The 17358-nt window shown below is 36.0% G+C and overlaps 1 protein-coding gene across 1 annotated transcript in view; it reads right to left on the bottom strand.

Moving 5' to 3' along the window:
• The window catches only part of LOC129274698 (uncharacterized), a 31581-nt gene extending 14920 nt beyond the window's left edge, over positions 1-16661 (bottom strand). The window contains exons 1-4 of the transcript XR_010295443.1: positions 16631-16661; positions 10501-10602; positions 9603-9684; positions 8295-8370 (exon numbers count right to left, since the gene is read on the bottom strand). The gene's annotated coding sequence lies outside the window, so the exon portion shown is untranslated. The remainder of the gene's footprint in view (positions 1-8294; positions 8371-9602; positions 9685-10500; positions 10603-16630) is intronic.
• Between the last annotated feature and the right edge of the window lie 697 nt (positions 16662-17358).

The raw sequence follows: 17358 nt of genomic DNA, 5'->3' as shown, positions 1-17358 counted from the left end.
GTTGTGCTGCCTCGAAATATTTCGTTTATTATCCGCAACTGCGTTGAAGTTATATGGGTTGTGTATGTACCCGCGGTTTGATAAAACAGTGGCCATCTGCAATGTTTAAAAATATCCCAGACCAGTAGCGGCAGGAAGGGGGAGGCACGGGGGGCATTTGCCCCCAGTGAGTTGGCCCCACTCCCAAAATTTTGAAAAATAAAAGAAATGTATAGTAAATGCTGTCATAGGCAGTCTACTAAAGCTGCTAAGTGCTCCGAAACAGCTTTTTCGTTCCTTAAATTTTGAAAATGTTCTCATCCATTCACTTTAGCTCCCAATAATTTTTGTCACTCACATAAATCTTTCAGGTCATTTTTAAAATTCAAAATGTCGCCCGCGCTATATACGCTCGCAGGAGCTGTTGACTGAGATAAGTAAATTATCTGTTCAAATGGGGCTTAATAATCCATGTTCAAGTCAATATGCTTCTCGTGATTAGAGTTGTTATTATTCGTTTTGGCGAGATACGCATCCTGCTTATTCATAATTTTCATGAAAAAAAATTTCAGCTCGCGCTACGCGCGCTCGCATCGAATGTTTAATTTGATAGCCATCCAGTTCATGATTACAAAAAGTGCTTACAAACCGTCCAGTTATCATCTCAGGATGTTAAAAATTTTCAGCTCGCGCTTCGCGCTCGCATTATTTATTTGGTGAGGTATCATCTTCATGACCCAATGCAAACATCTAGTCCTTAACAGGTCCCTTTTCAAGTCAATAGGGTCTACATTAAAAACAAATAGCTCGCGCTTCTTGCTCGATTTTGAGAAATAGGCAAAATATTTGTGTGTTGACCCGCCCCCAAATGTTCTTTTGCCTCCCCCGAGGTTAAAAATCCTGGGCCGCCATTGCCCCAGACCCGATCCGCATAGCACTGGCCCCCAAAAGTTCTACAACCGAGAACATAAAAGAAAAGATGAAAGAAAAGGAAAGGAAGATGTAAGATATGATGTTATTTTCTGAATACCATGTCACAATCAATCTCAAAGTTAGATTCTCATGAAAAGCTCTTTTTTTTCTCGCTCGCTTCGCTCGCTCGGGACTTGTATTAAGCAACTTTTTGCTGCGCGCGCCATGCTGTGCCCCCTCTTTCTTTTTTGGGGGGGGATACTTATCACGCATTGAGCTTTGCCCTAATGCTCGGGGCACAATCATAAAAAATCCTGTTCATACCATGATATGACCGGGAAATTTTTGGCTCTTGCCCCCCCTGGCCACCGACCCCTGTTACGCCACTGGAGGGTACGGGTACAATGAAAAAAATATTCGGTAAATTTTTAACCAGCATGAGGGTAATTATGTGTCCAACCAATTTAGGGCAGGCACCGGCCCCCTATTTTTTGCAACCCAAAAAAGCGCGTCTTTTTTAACTTCTGAAAAACAGAAAGAAAAGTATATACGAAGGAGGTAGTATACCCATAGCATGTTCAATTCGCATTCTTTCTTAATTCCGACGCTTCGTTATTCCGAAGGTTCGTTAGTCCGAAAACGAAATGAGGTTCGTTAGTCCAAAAACGAAATGAGGTTCGTAATTCTGAAGGTTCGTTAGTCCGAAAACGAAATGAGGTTCGTTAATCCGAAAATGTAAAAAAAAGCCCAAAAGGGCCGGGTCTTTATCACCCCTTTTCTGGTCCAAACAATCAACCCCCCCGTTGCTTCCCCCCCCCCCCCACCTCCACCACGCTTACCCTTCCGGTTTTCCCGGCTTCGCCACAAATTATTTCATTTTTTCGGATAAACGAACCTTCGGAATTACGAACCTCATTTCGTTTTTGGACTAACGAACCTTCGGAATTACGAACCTCATTTCGTTTTCAGACTAACGAACCTTCGGAATTACGAACCTCATTTCGTTTTCGGATTAACGAACCTTCGGAATTACGAACCTCATTTCGTTTTCAGACTAACGAACCTTCGGAATTACGAACGTCATTTCGTTTTCGGACTAACGAACCTTCGGAATTACGTTCCTCTTTTCGTTTTCGGACTAACGAACCTTCGGAATAACGAATGTATGCGATTATAGTGCTATCAAATTGTGCATGTACAGATAGAAAGCATGATATCATTATAAAACGAATCGGGATAAGAAATTAGACAATAAATAAGATTATCACTGTACAAGCATAACTGAAAAGTAAGGTAATCCCACATGAAATTTTTGATGAAATCATGAGCCCGTGGTTCTTGAGAGCTCAGAAAATCCCGAAATATATGTATATAGTATTCTATTGAAACCATGTGTTCTAGAAAAACGTATAGCTTTTGGGAATGATCTCCATAACACAGATGGGGTTAATTGGTAGAGAGTTCATGTAAATAACTATAATAGTCTACTATAATAGTAGACTATATAGTCTACTATAATGACACGCGTGCATGCGCTCTTTTTATTTTCAAATTATTTTGTAAAACAATAGGATTTAATGAGTTCCTGTATAAACTTAAACTTGGGAAGGACTCCCTTAACCCTAAAAAGACTGGGCTATTTTGACACCTGGGGGGGGGGGGGGGGCTGATTCAACCGCGTAGCCAGGATTTCATTTTGGAGGGGGCGGTAAATGCACGCGAAGCGCGCTCCCTAGGGGGTGGGTGCAGGGAGGGGGAGTTTCCCCCTCCCGCGCGAAGCGCGAAGCTTTTGGTGTTTCATAAATTAAAATGAAAAAGAGCCGTCTCTCTTGTCTCTAGTACCTATATCAGCTCAAATTCAGTTGACTATATTGTGATTTTGAACCTTCTTTTTAAAAAAGATTGTGAACGCACAAAAAAGGAATACAATGGAGGAAATTAAAATAATAATAACCCCGCGCGAAGCGCGGAAGCTAAAACATTTTATCAATTTTTTGCCATGAAAAAGGTCCCGAGAAAACGGTATTCTCAAACATATATTGAATACTTCCCTTTGAAAGATCAGATTTGATTACAAACAATTTAGCGACAGTGCATATCTTTAACTCGCAAAACAGAGGAGAAGAAGTGTATATGCCGGAAGGAAGATATTCCTCCCCGCGCAGAGCAACGAAACTTTGAAATTTCAAAGGGCGGACGTTTCATCAAATGCAGATATCTCCAATACCCCATCGGCTCTAATTCAATTAATTTTCTAAGATTATTGAACTTCATTACAAGGAAAAAAGTGCGCAAAAAGTTGAAACTTCTGTGATTTATTGAAATTATATAAAAAAGAATGCCTAATTTCTTTGACTTATCATGAAGCGCTTCATTTTGAATTATAAAGAAACTTAAGTGTCATTCAAAATTTCAAACTGAGGGCGCAAAACAGGACAGGAGATGAATGTGCAGGGAAATGACATGAAGTTTAATAGAATTTGATAAAAAATATTGTACTTTTTTTAATTTAATACGACACGAATTTTATACCTTCCTCTTTTTAAATTAGGAACCTGTTTGCCCCAAAATTATGGTTGTTTAGTAATGAGCTGAAAAGCGGGAGAAGTTGACTTTATGGAGGTGACGGCAGAAATTGATATAAAGATTTTACCCGCCCGGAGCCGACCCGACCAGAAGTTGCGCGATCAATTAAAAAAATATAACTTCATATACTTCGGCCTAACCTCACTCTAATTCCATGCCCTAATGTATACATTTGAACTTTAACTGGCAAGAAACACATATAGCTGAGGTGGAAAAACAGGGTTAGAGAAAGGGTGGGGGAAACAATGGAGATCTTCAATATTGTCATTTAACCGCGCGCAGCGCGGAAGCAAAATTCATATATAAATTTAGAGCAAAAGTTAGTGAAGGAGTCTCTCTTTTGAGAAAAATAAAGAATAAAAAGAAAAAAAACACAAAGCTACGTTTCTTCCCTTTCCTCCCTTCCCTTTTCCTTTTCTCCTCTCTTTTTTCCCTTCTTTTTTTCTTTTTGGGGACGTTTTTTTTGGGGGGGCGACCGCCCCCACCGCCCCCCCCCTGGCTACGCGCCTGGGCTGATTCAGCCCCCCTTATGATCTCGGCCGTCGATCGCGACGAAAATTGGCACGCGCGTTACCCATGGCATTATTTACAAAACTATAATATCAAATTCAGCGAAAAATCTCATTGCTCATATGCTAATTTATGCGTAAAATTAATCTAATTAATAAAAAATACCCCTAACATGCTCATTTTTGTTTCACATACTCTAGATAGGCATCTGATCAAATTTATTTTTAAAAAATTTCAGCATCACATCTATGTTCTTATGTATTCTATTGTTTTCTAATTTTCTTATGTATTTCTCTGTTTTCGACTTTTTGTTTTTATTGTTTTTTCAATGGAAATTGTCAGGGACTTTATTTTGACCATAAACAAATAAAATTAATTGATTTTAAGCAGTAAAATGAAAAATAATGATACATTTTATGAATTTTGGCTTAATACACTATTTGCAATGGATTTGTACACAAATTCACGTTTTTGAGTACTTTTGGGTCTGCATGCACTTACGAAATGTTGCGTAATTTCGGAACCGCGTACCCGGGGGTCACAACTTTGGTCTCAGAAGTTGCGCGAGACTTGAAAGTAAAAATTCAGCGAGTGACGCGGTCAAAAAATTTCGAGCGGTGGATTTATCGCGAAAAATGTCGGGGGGGGGGGGCTGAATCAGCCCCCCAGTCTTCTTAGGGTTAATTGTTCATCTTGTAACAGTGACCCGGAAACCTATTTACATCTTTCTGGTAATGTCCTGTTGTGAAACCCATTTGGGATGAAGTTATGAAAGCTATTATTAAGGAAACCAAAAAGCCTGATTTACAGAATGTTTCAAAATTTGAAAAGATGTTCGGTTATGATAAATTGCTTACATATTTGTTTCTTTTGCTTGAATATTATATTTGTAAATTTCAGAACAAACCACCAATTTTCGACGGTTATATAGCATATTTGACCACTAACAAGGATATTGAATATCGTATTGCCAAGAAAAATAATGAACTTACAAGCTATTTTCGGAAATAGAGATTTAAGTTGTAAGATATTCTATCATTATTAATGTTTGTAACTGAAGAATATCTTAATGTGCCTTCTGAGGATGGAATTTTGTTAATCTTTAATAATTGGTAAATAACCTGATTTTTATCACGCTGTTATTACATTCTTGCCTTTACTATACTATCGGGGATGAGGAATACTTATATAGAAGAGACAAAGTGATTGCTTCACTACATGTTTATCACTTATTATCTGTTGATATGCTGTACTTTTTCTAATTCAAACTAATAATGTGTATGCTGTTTTTATCTTTTATTAGTTCTTATTTCTCTTTATCTTTGAATTACTTATATTGTGATTTGTTATACAAAATCATGAAAACCCCACAAAAACTGTTTTTAAACTGAAGTAAGGTAAATTACACGATTAAAGCCTAGAGAAGCATCGAATGAGCATTAAGTGCTTGGGCCTAATGCATTATTACTTAATTCTAAAGGGAGAATGAGATTGATAAGGTGTCAGAGAGCAGAATAGAAGAGAGAGGGAGAGAGAGTGGGAGGGAGAGGGGGGACAGAAGAGAGAGAAAGAAAAAGAAGGGAAATATGAACCATGAACAAAATGCGGGACGTATCACGCTCAATCAAAATGTTGAATACTCGAACTGCTTGTTATCTAATTTACCAGGCAATACGAATAGCATGCTTATTTCTTTAGTTTCATAAATAAGGACATGTAGTTACATCCCCTTGGCTTCGTCCACCAGGACCGCGAAAATAAATTTTTGAATTTTATAATTGACCTAAAAGGGGGCATTTTAAGGACTATACTTTCAGAAATACTTAACTCAACACGTGAATAATGCAATTGCAAAGCGCGTGCTGAAATCAGTGGAAATATTAACTTGAAAACTGGATGTTATGAAATCGTGATTGCGCATATCACAAGCTGCAATAGTTTTAGCCTGAAAAAAGCAGCTCATATGGATCCCACTAAAAATAAATTATTCAAGAGTGAACATTTTTGGCATACATCAACTTGCAAACTAAACATTAATTTTATTCACATTTAATTGAAAACAAATCATGTTTGTGGATACCAACCGGTGATGTAGCAGAGGTGTCAGGGTCGGGTCCGGATGGTCATTATTTCGGCTTAATTATCATAATATATTCATGGAGGGAGTTTAACGACCAGGCAAGAAAAAATTTCCACCTTTCATGGTGAAACTTCTCACTTTAAAATATACACGAAGAAAATGAGAGGGGTTGTGGTTAAATTTTCTACCGGCTTTTCTGTGTTCAGTGACTCTTTCTGTGTTCAGTGACTTTTATGCGATTAATTAAAAAACGCCTAGTTAGTATGCATCATGGCGCACGAAACAAAGTTTGTATAGTAAAATTTAGGATACATCTGCCGATAACACATTGTACTTGTAGTATATAGGCCAAGCATGCATTATGGGAATTTGTCTACAGGCTGCTTGACATAATTTTGTCCAAATGCAGAAATGACCAGAATTATTTTGCTTTGGTTCAGTCACTTTCACCTTTTCTTCAGCAGGTTTTTCAAAAAAAAAATAAAAAAAATGATAATTTTAAGGACCACCCGTGGTGGGTCCGACTGCTCTGCAATATCCCCCCACGACCACCAACCCTAACATCTTATATAGCTACATATACGTTCACACGCAAAAGGATTGAAATTTGAATCGTGATTTTATTTCGATATGTAAATGTAGCCACTCTTCACACACCGCATTAATTCTGAACGCGATTGGAATTCCGATGTGTGTGTTTTACCATTTAATATACACCCGGGAAAGCAACCAACAGAGCGTCCGCAGACCACGGGGCCAATCAAATATATTGCTGTACATATGTGTGACCCACCCCCCAAACAAAAAATCGTTTAAAGGGAGCGTTTTTCAGTTTTGGACGTGGGCCGCGCTTGCACTCGTTAAAAACACCGATTTTCGAAGAAAATAAAAAGGCTGGTTTTGAAAGACTGGTCAATCTGGTCAATGGTCAATCTCGGGGTCAAACGTATTTAGCATTTTAGGGTGTTTTTTCCCCAAGTTTTTATTTCAAGACTATAGATCTAGGGTCTATAGCCAAACGTGTTTATGGTATAATTTTCCCCCAAGCTTTTCCCCGGAGTCGTATTCTGGCGACAATTTGTTTAGGGGCCAAAATGTGTAAATAAAGCCCGCGAAAAAAAACTTGTTTAGGGGGTTATTTTGCACACAGAGAAAAACTCGTTTACTAGTTGAGGGTGTTTGGAAATAATTTGGTAACGCATGTGTACAGCAATACATCTTACTGACCCCCCACCCCCCCCCCCCCTCCCCGGCCGGGCCGCAGACTTCTGGTAACGACCTCTAAAGGAGTTCGAACAAAATCCAATAAAAATTACAGCCTAAGTGTTTGTATGTATAAATAAAAAAATGTGCCAAACGGCTCTGAAAAATAAAAATGCAATTGCTGAGAAATTAGCGAAGCACGGAAAATGTAGGGTATTTTTCCAAGCAATGTTTGTATGCCTTTTGTGGCACTTGTCATCAGAATTATCGGTTTTGAGCTAAAATTTCATGATTTCACAAAGGAAAATGAGCTGATTCCAATTTACCAGATCGAGAACTATGAAAATATGGTGGTAAATTAAATCGCAAATTATCATCAAAGAAAACATTTGTTTGCTACACGGGATCAACGTCTCCAAAATAACATAAAGTGCATCCATAAACTGCATGCATTACACGCGTAAAGAGTGATATGGGACAGATAAAATCGATTTTTTTTTTTTTTTTGTTCACAAACAAAACGCTCGGTATAGTTATTGCGATATTCTGAAAAAGCCTGCTTTTTACTAGAAGTCGAATCGCGATTAGAATCTCGTTTAAAAGTGAGATTTTTCTGCCCAAACGCAAAATGAAATAGATTTCCTAATCGCGATTAATCGATATTCGAATATCACTTTTCCATTGTGTGTAAACCTATGGCTCCCCTACACAGTAAAAAAATACAACGCTGTTTACTATATGAACCTTACAGTAATTGTTTAAACATTTTAAACAAGTGTTTAAATCTTAAGCAACAAAGTTTAATTTTCAATATCTAATCTTCAATAAATTAAACGTAATTGTTTAAACGGTTAAACAAATACTGTAAGGTTCATATAGTAAACAGCGTTGTATAAAATCTTAAACAGCGTTTTTACTGTGTAATATCCTGTTAAATCCATATCCTCAGTCATCTGTTTGAGGATTTATATTCAAAAGTAGGTCATGCATGTCAAATTGAAGGAAAATAAGGGTGGATACTTACTGTGAGTCGTCATATGGCTTTAAATGGGTTGGACAGAGCCCGCTGAGATGCTTAGTGGTTCTTTTGCATCTCCTCCCTATATATGGAAAGATCAAAACAATAACAGATTTGTAAAGATGAGGTTTGGCACACTCACAGTTCTTTTTTTACTTTTCTTCTGAAAGGTTTTCCAAATATTGACTTGGTGAACTACAAGAGCAACTTGGGGCTTATTAAACCTGTATTTTGATCAGAAGGGTGCAGGGGCGGAGGAACTGGGGGGTGGGGGCAGGGGGACACTTGTTGCCCCCAGAATTCCTCGTAGGAAAAAATGTCTCTTTTCAAAATGAAAAGTATCCCTTTTCCATTATGAAACACCCTTTTTACAGTAAGACATAAGTTTTTAGGTTAGAAAACCAAAAATTTTCGTTTGCACTTCGCGCTCACTTCAGTTATAATAAAGTCAGGTACTCATTCTGTCTTTGGTTACAAAAATGCTTAGAATGTCCAGTTTTCATGTTGGAATATCACAATTTCTTAGCTCGCATCAATTATTGTTTATTTGTATTCATTTTTGTTCTTGGATATTAAAAATGCTTAGAATTGTCAAATTTTCTAGGTTGGAATATCACAATTTTTCAAGCTAGCCCTCGCACTGTTCGATTTATGAGATATGTATCATATGAATGCAGTCCTTATCATGTCCCTTTTCTGGTCAGTATATTACGAATTTGTTTGCCCTGGCCTAGGCAAGTGACATACTACATACCGGAACGATTATTGTTCTCCACGTGGAAGGCTTGGGAAAAAATATATTAGGGATCGTCAGCGTGAGCATATCATAATGTTGTTCAAAGTTCTGCATAATCGTGCCCCGGATTACATAAAAATATCAATTCCTGTCAAATCTTATCATTACTCTCTTCGTACTTCTTCGCTAACCAGTCTTCCAAAACCAAAAACGAATAGTTGTAAAAGGACATTTCTATATAAGGGGGCTTCATTGTACAACAAACTACCATCCCATGCTATCAATCTTTTTTTAACGATACATTCCATTATTATCAAACATTAGAAGTTATCTTTATGAATCTTGATTATTTGTTATATTACATATTATTTTGTCCCGAGTTTACTAGGTTGATTATTGTTTTGCGTTTTATGTTTTGATTCAATTTTCAGTATTACATCTTTAACTTATTTTCTTTTGATTGGTACCCCATGGAAGAACAGTGATATTTTGAAAATATCACTGAAATGGGCTATCCTCCAATATAAATAATTTATCGATTTCATGCATTTTATTTAATATTGTAAATAATAACAAACCTTCATTTGTTTTATCAAGACACCTCATACTTATAACATCGTATTCCCTTGATGGGCGAACTCTTCCTCTTGGAGCCGGCATCTACATCAAAGAATAGAGAAAGGAAAACAATCTACCAATTATTTTAACCAAAATGCATCTCTATAAATAAACAATCGGTGACCGTCATTACTTGTGTTTGCGTTGTTTCATTTGGTGTTTTTTGTTTTTTGTTTTGCTTAGATATCTGAAATTCTACCTAACGAAATTTGAACGAGAACAAAAAAGAATTTCGGGAATAATCAACGTTATAAAGAAAAGTGTTGTGATAAGGCAAGAAAGTAGCAAACACAAAGGAAAAACAAAATCTTCACCCAGCGTAAAGTCTTAAAGCTAAAGCTTTTTAATCAAATTTCAAGACAAAATAGATGCAGCACAATGCACAATATAATATATATATGTGTGTGTGTGTGTGTGTGTGTGTGAGAGGCGTGAATATATGTACCAATCGCTTTGATCATTGTTTATAATATATGTGTGAAGGGTAGAGTAGAATCAAGGATATATATATTATATATAACATTTGAGATCAATTTATAACAAATACTATTGAGAAAATAATAATACAAATTACTCCTATATAAAGTACTATTTATATTTCATAATTAGGTGTTTCAACTTTATTTTTCACTAAAGACTACTGATAGTATACCTCTACTACCGTTACTACAACTACTCTTACTACTAATAATGATAATAATAATACTGCTATTGTAACTATGACTTTTCTTTGTTTAAATGTCTTTATACTTCTTATTTGCATTATCTTATCACGACTGTACATGATTGGTAAACGTAGGATTGTAGGAGGAAATACACGCATTTATTTATAGCATTCGGGTAAATCATTCAACTTACTCTGTACAGGGACGTCTCCCTCTCACGTCCCTGCTCTGTATAAGAACGAATCCTCAAATCCTCAAAACCGGAAATACAGAAAACTCGAATGGAAATCAAATCCTGAAAGAGAAAATATGAAAAAGCAATGATCTAAAATTAACATTTAATTTTAGTTTCGGAGAAGATAGGTGGCAAATGCAATTACAAGATGAACACCATACTCGCACACACTTAACGAAGGCAATGAGCTTATTTTTCATTCAGTCATAGCAGTGAAAATGTTTATCAAAACTTATTAAAAAATGAATGGGATATATACTTTTTGCATCATTCATGGTGGGAAACCATACCCAAAATTTCAATTTTTATAAACTCGGGGATTGGAAAGTGTTTATTTATTGAGAGTCCATTTTGAAAGAGCATGCACGGTCATTTAGCGGACGACAATAATACACTATCTGAAACCTGTCAAAGTTATACATTAATCTGTTAATATCAGTGAAAAATTGTAAAATTTCTGAATATCTTGCCTTTGCTAACGAAAGGCACATTAAGTTCAGGTTTGATTCAACGCTGAATGGTTTTGACAAGAGTGCAAGATAAGACCTACGCCAATTAGAGAACATATATAAATTAGCAGTCCGAATCAAGTAACTTCATCCACTAACATTAATTTCAAGTTTGCACAGGTACGTGTATATAAATTATATATAATGTTTGATATCGATTTATGAAGTGCCATACTTACGAAAAATATATTACCAATTACTCTTATAGCCCATAAAAATCAAAAAATATTTTGCCTCCAATTTCGGATGCATTCTATTTTTGTTTGATTTCATATGGTTACAACTGTTTCAACTTTATTTTTCACTAAAACCACTGTTACTACTTCTTATATTTTACTACTACTACTACTACTACTACTGCTGCTGCTACTACTACAACTACTACTATTACTACTACTACTTCACGGTGGCAAAACATGTCAAAAATACCCATTTTATATACTATGGGACAGTGGCGTAACTACGGGGGGGATGGGGGGCACGTGCCCCCCCCCCCCCCCCCATCGGCTGACCAAAAAAAAGGGGGGATAGGAGAAAAAGAGGGAGAAAGGAAGAGAAATATAGTGGGAAAGAAGAAATTATTGTTCATTATAATGTTATATCATATCATAATTATGTTATGTATTATTACATAAGAACCATTTTTTCATAACTTTATGAAACGTAATTTGCTTAGGGCCTATGTCTTCATTTTTCCTGGTGCTCGTATTGTCTGTTTAACGAGATATATAATCCTGTTGGACTAAAACCTCCCGTTTTCAAGTCAATATACATCAAATATTATTCCTCGCACTTCGAGTTATTGTTTTAGTGGCATATGATTTTTTTTCATGACTGTATAAAGTGATTGCCCCATTTTAAGGTCTTAATATAAAACATTTCCTGTCCGTGCTTACGTTCGCATTAGTGGATTGGTGAGATATATCTGCTCTCCATGAATTCCTAAAATCAGTCCTTAAAATGTCCCTTTTTCTGATCTGAATATAAAATATTTCAGCTCGCGTTTCGCGCTCGCATCATTTGGTTAGTGAAATACGTATGGTCTTAGTGAATTCCTACAAACAAGCCTTAGAATGCCCCTCTTCAGGTCTGAATTTCCTAAATTTTAAGCTCGCGCTCGCAATATTTGATTAGTGATATGCGTATGTTAATCCCGATTACAATGACTGCTTCATGTGTTTAGATGTAATTCTAACAAAATCAGCAAGCGCTTGGCACTCACATTAGATGATATGTCCCTGTTTGGGGTCAATGTATACACAAATTTCAGCTCGCGCTTCGCGTTCGCATTGTTTAGCGAGACAGGTACGTATTATGATTTCAAAAATTTGATTATAATGTCCCTTTTTAGCTATGAATATCAAAAATTTTCAGCTCGCGCTTCGCTCGCATTATTTGATCAGTGAGATACATATCCGTTTAATGGCACTGTCCTTAAAATGTCTCTATTAGGTCAGTATACTTGGCAACTGAGCGCACTTTAAGTGACTCCTAAGTTTTGCTGGTTCCTTCCCCCCCCCCCCCCCCATGCCGTGACCCACGGTACGCCACTGCTCTGGGATTGGAAATGTTTATTTATTGGAAGTTCATTTTGGAAGTGCATGCATGCACGGTCAATTAAAAACCTGTGAAAGTTATACATTAATCTGTTAATATAGTGGAAAATTATGATATCTCTGAATATCCTGCCTTTGCTAAGTTCAGGTTTGATTCAATACTGAATGGTTGTGACAAGAGTGCAAGACATGGCTAACGCCAAATAAAGAACATATGTACATGTATATATCAATCAGGGGGCGGTTGCATCGAAGGGTCTTTCGTAGAACCGTTCTACGTAAGAACGTGACATCGCTCAACTGTTTCACGAAGTCAATTTAGGGGGTTAGGATGATTGGTCCTTGGAAAGACACCTCCAAATCCTACGCAGGCATGATCTTCTTTGCACACCGTCCATGTGCATTGAAAGAAAATGCATTTAGGGCAAGCCACCCTGACATGTCACCTTTTACATTTTTTTGGTCATTCGATTGCATGCTGATGCAGTTTGGCGCCAAATTATGGGGCTAGCATCATGCCCGGCAAGACGACCCAAAACGAATGTCATTTTCACTTTTCCGGAGTAATCTCGGCCTAAACATTATTTTCAAAATGATGTTTCCTTCATTTTTTCCCCATATCCCCGCAAATAAAAAAAACTAAGATATTACAAAACACGCTATTTCATTAATTCATTTTTATTTTATTTTATTTTTTGTTTTTTTGTTTTCTTGGAAACGTTGGAAAAATACCAGACTGTTAAACATTTAAACAGTTAGATGAATAAAAATAATACAATAATAATTTCATAATGAAAATATGAAAATATTATTACAAAATAAAATGTAATAAAAATATTATTACAAAAGGGCATTACTTATAAATTGTGTGCTAGCTGTAATATTCCCTTCCCCTTCGCCCCCACCTTGAACTGTTCATTTTTTCCCCTATGATGCGGCTTATTTCCAGCGTTGTCTTTGATCAGGCTCATGCCGTATAGAGTACAGGCTTGCCACTTAAAAGGCATTAAAATAATTATGAACACCAATAAAAATACTCCAAGGTCAAACTATCGATTCGATTAGTTAATTAAGATAGGCCTCACAGCTTCTTCTTGCTCTTCCCTCACTTTAAGTTGATTTGTAATAAAAAGCCCCGTTTTTGTTTTGTTTGATATAAATCGGGGGCTGGCGTGAGATTTCATTTAATCAATGAAAACTGTTGGTTTGATGTTAATGAAAAAAAAAAGAAAACCCGCTCTTACAGAGTAACTAATTAAATTTAAAATGTAGATTACAGCTTCTAAATCCATCACAAATATGACAAATGAAGATAGAAGAAAGTCATATTATGTTTATTGTATAGGAATAAATCGGAAAATCCATACGAAAAGGCGCATTTAAAACCTATATATGGTACATGACTGTATATGTCAACTCAATGGTGTCTCGATTCCTTTTAACTTGGAAATGTTTTGAAGATTATGCTCTATATAAACTTCCATAAATTTATAAACTTTATGACCAGTGTTAATGATCATTGTCTTTTAGCATTGTTTTTGTAAAAAATAGTATTTTTGCCACTGCCTAAGTATTGATTTCACATATCATTATGATACTTTACCTACTTGGCATGTTTGTATCTGTGCAAGTTTCATATTTTTTGTTACTTTTTATATGCATAGGTACGTTTATACTCTTAAAGGGATGGTCCAGGCTGGAGATATTTATATCTGAATAAATAGAGTAAAATTCACAGAGCAAAATGCTGAAAATTTGATCAGAATAACAAATAACGAAGTTATTGAATTTCAAAGATTTGCATTATACCGGTGAAACAGTTCTAGGCATGTCTCTATGAATATTCATTATCCCCACTTGTTCTTTTGTATTTTATTATATGAAATTAGGTTTATTCAAAAAATTTCTACGAAGAACTAAAACAATTGGATTGACAACAGATTAAGTGCATCAGTTATTCATTGCCGCAACTTATTTCATCATATAAATGGAGACACATCATTTCCACATGTATGAAAAAATGAAACATTTATGATTTCATGTAATAACATAAGAAAGGGGAAAGTGGGGATGTGACATCATCAGCCCAGCTAATGAATATTCATGACGATGTGCATATAACTGTTTTCAGAAAATAATGCTAAAATTAAATATTCAATAACTTCGCTATTTGTTATCCGATTTTGATGAAATTTTCAGCATTTCGCTCTGTGAAATTTACTCTTTTTATTCAGATATAAATATTTTCAGCCCGGATCATCCCTTTAAGTCTTAACTTTAATTCACATTTATATTTCTTGCGTTATACCTGACGAATAAAATAAGTAAATTCGATTTGTCACACGCAGCCTCTCATACTTTCATTAATGCAATTACTTTTTTGATCACTGAGATAATTACAGATAATCTACGTGAGTACATTGAATTTGAAAATTTTGAAATTCCGAATAGAAAAGCTCCGCAGTTTAGGCACATTTCCATAATGAACAAGATAATTCAAGCAATTATTTTATGCACAAAGCATGATAAAAATGATGGGTATCATCCTACTCAAATAATGAAAACGCGAAGCGCGAGGTGATAATGTTTAGGTCAGCCATTTTGACCTTGTGTCTTCAGTTTGAAGGTCAAAAAGAGAGAAAAATGATGAAACCACATAAATCACTCAAACTGGGTAGTGTAGGCCTATGCTGCACGAAAATCGAACAAGTGCGATTCCCATTACTGTATTCGATACTATACGCAGCTATACGGCATTTCCGAATAGTCGGCCTAAGTCCTATCGTCTTATATGTGAACCGGTATTTAATCCTAATTTCGATTCAATCTATTCGCGTGCCCCACGAAAACGTTCATCATTTCTCGGACATGTCGGATATATAGTAGGCTAATACTCCTATATGAACTCAGCCTTACTATGTGAATGTAGATATACATCAAGCAACGCCTATATTTCACACACTATTTGCGAGGTGCCGTGGGTCTATAAGGCACCCGACTACACGATCAAAGTTCGGGCTTCGATTCCCGGCACTGCCTTTAACCAAGGCATTTTTATATACCACTCTTTTACCTTACATTAAATAAATGAAAGTGATTGATGCATTCTCAATATAAACATGTGCACGTGTTAAAAATGCAATAACAGGCCTGGTGAAAACAGAATCAAGATTACAACAAAAATCATAATTTAAAAAAAATGATGATTTTTGTTATAATCTTGATTCTGTTTTCATCAGGCCCGTTATAGCATTTTTTTAAAACGTGCACACGCTGGTATTGATAATACATCAAGCACTTTCATTTATTTGATGCAAGGTAAAAGAGCGGTGTATGCCTTGGTCGCCTTGGTCAAAGGCAGTGCCGGGGATCGAACCCCGAACTTTCAAGGAGTAGTCGGGCGCCTTATAGACCACTCGCCCACGGCACCTCGCAAATAGTGCGTGAAACCGATCATACATACAAATATAAAAACAAAAATCATCATCGTAAATATGTAATATCAAATTCTGATATATAGACAATGCATATAGTAACACAGATAAACATATATTTTTACATAAATGATAACATAAAATGATAGAGTTATCAGAACGGAAAAATATAGTTATAAACTACAAATCGTCCATCTATTCACTGATGAAAAAAAAATACTGAAAAGAAATTAATGATTCAATAAGGGGCACTACAGGAAATAGAAATTTAGATGAAACAACAACTATAAAGTAATACACTATCATATACAGCGTGAAGAATTCGACTACTTAATTAACACACACACCCACATGCACACATACATACGTATCCAAACAAGCTCAAAATGGCCACTATGTTGTACCATGAAGCAGGATCGAAGTTCGGAGTGCCGGAAAGGGAATGATAAAATAACATCTGAATATATAGGAAAAGTCTAATCATATCACGGAATGTATATGTACATGATAGGCCTGCCTATAATATTAAAAGTCATACTATAATTAACCCATTACCTAACAACCCGAAATAAAAAACGTGGCCACTTACCGACAGCTTGACATAAATGTGAAGATTATTCTTAAGTGGGTCGTATTTACACGAAACCATGACCGGTCCTATTGAACGTGACCACTGGACTTTGGAAATTCAATTGATTTAAGGGCAATCAAGTAGCTTAAACTGCTATTGTGACATTCTTTGTCCTCCTAAAATTCGCGGGAAATACACCTTTTCATGGTGTCTAGTCTTACCCATGTGCCTTCAGGGTACCTTTGGCAGAATTACTACTTTAACAAAAATATATAGATATTCTCTACAATTACTGTTATTCATTATTGTAACTGTCATTGTTATTTATTGAATAAATATATTAGTATAGATGCAATAAAATGAATTCATAACAGAATGGTGAAATTCCATTGAATATAGTAATCACGATGACATTTTTCTTAGTTGTCTCATACAATAATGAGATTGAATATTTAGACTATGCATTTTGTAAACAGGGCGGTATCATGTTAAGTGGGTGGGGGGGGGGTAGTATTATATAGGCGTATAGTGGGTATAGGGGTAGAACAACACAACATAAAGGCGATCTATCAAACATTTTTTTTTATTTCAAATCATTTTTACTACTAAACAAATTGTGGGTACGGGGCTAGCGCCCAATGCTCCCTAGCTGGAGCGCCGTCCGTCCCTACGGGTTTTTTTCAAATTCTTTGTAGAATTGAATTGATAGGAAAGAATAACTACCAGTCTTCTAAAGGCCTATATAC

The sequence above is a fragment of the Lytechinus pictus genome, chromosome 13 (genome assembly GCF_037042905.1).
Source record: "Lytechinus pictus isolate F3 Inbred chromosome 13, Lp3.0, whole genome shotgun sequence".
NCBI classification, from domain to species: domain Eukaryota; kingdom Metazoa; phylum Echinodermata; class Echinoidea; order Temnopleuroida; family Toxopneustidae; genus Lytechinus; species Lytechinus pictus.
The sequence above is the reverse complement of the archived record's forward strand: the minus strand, read 5'-3'. Positions and strand labels throughout refer to the sequence as shown.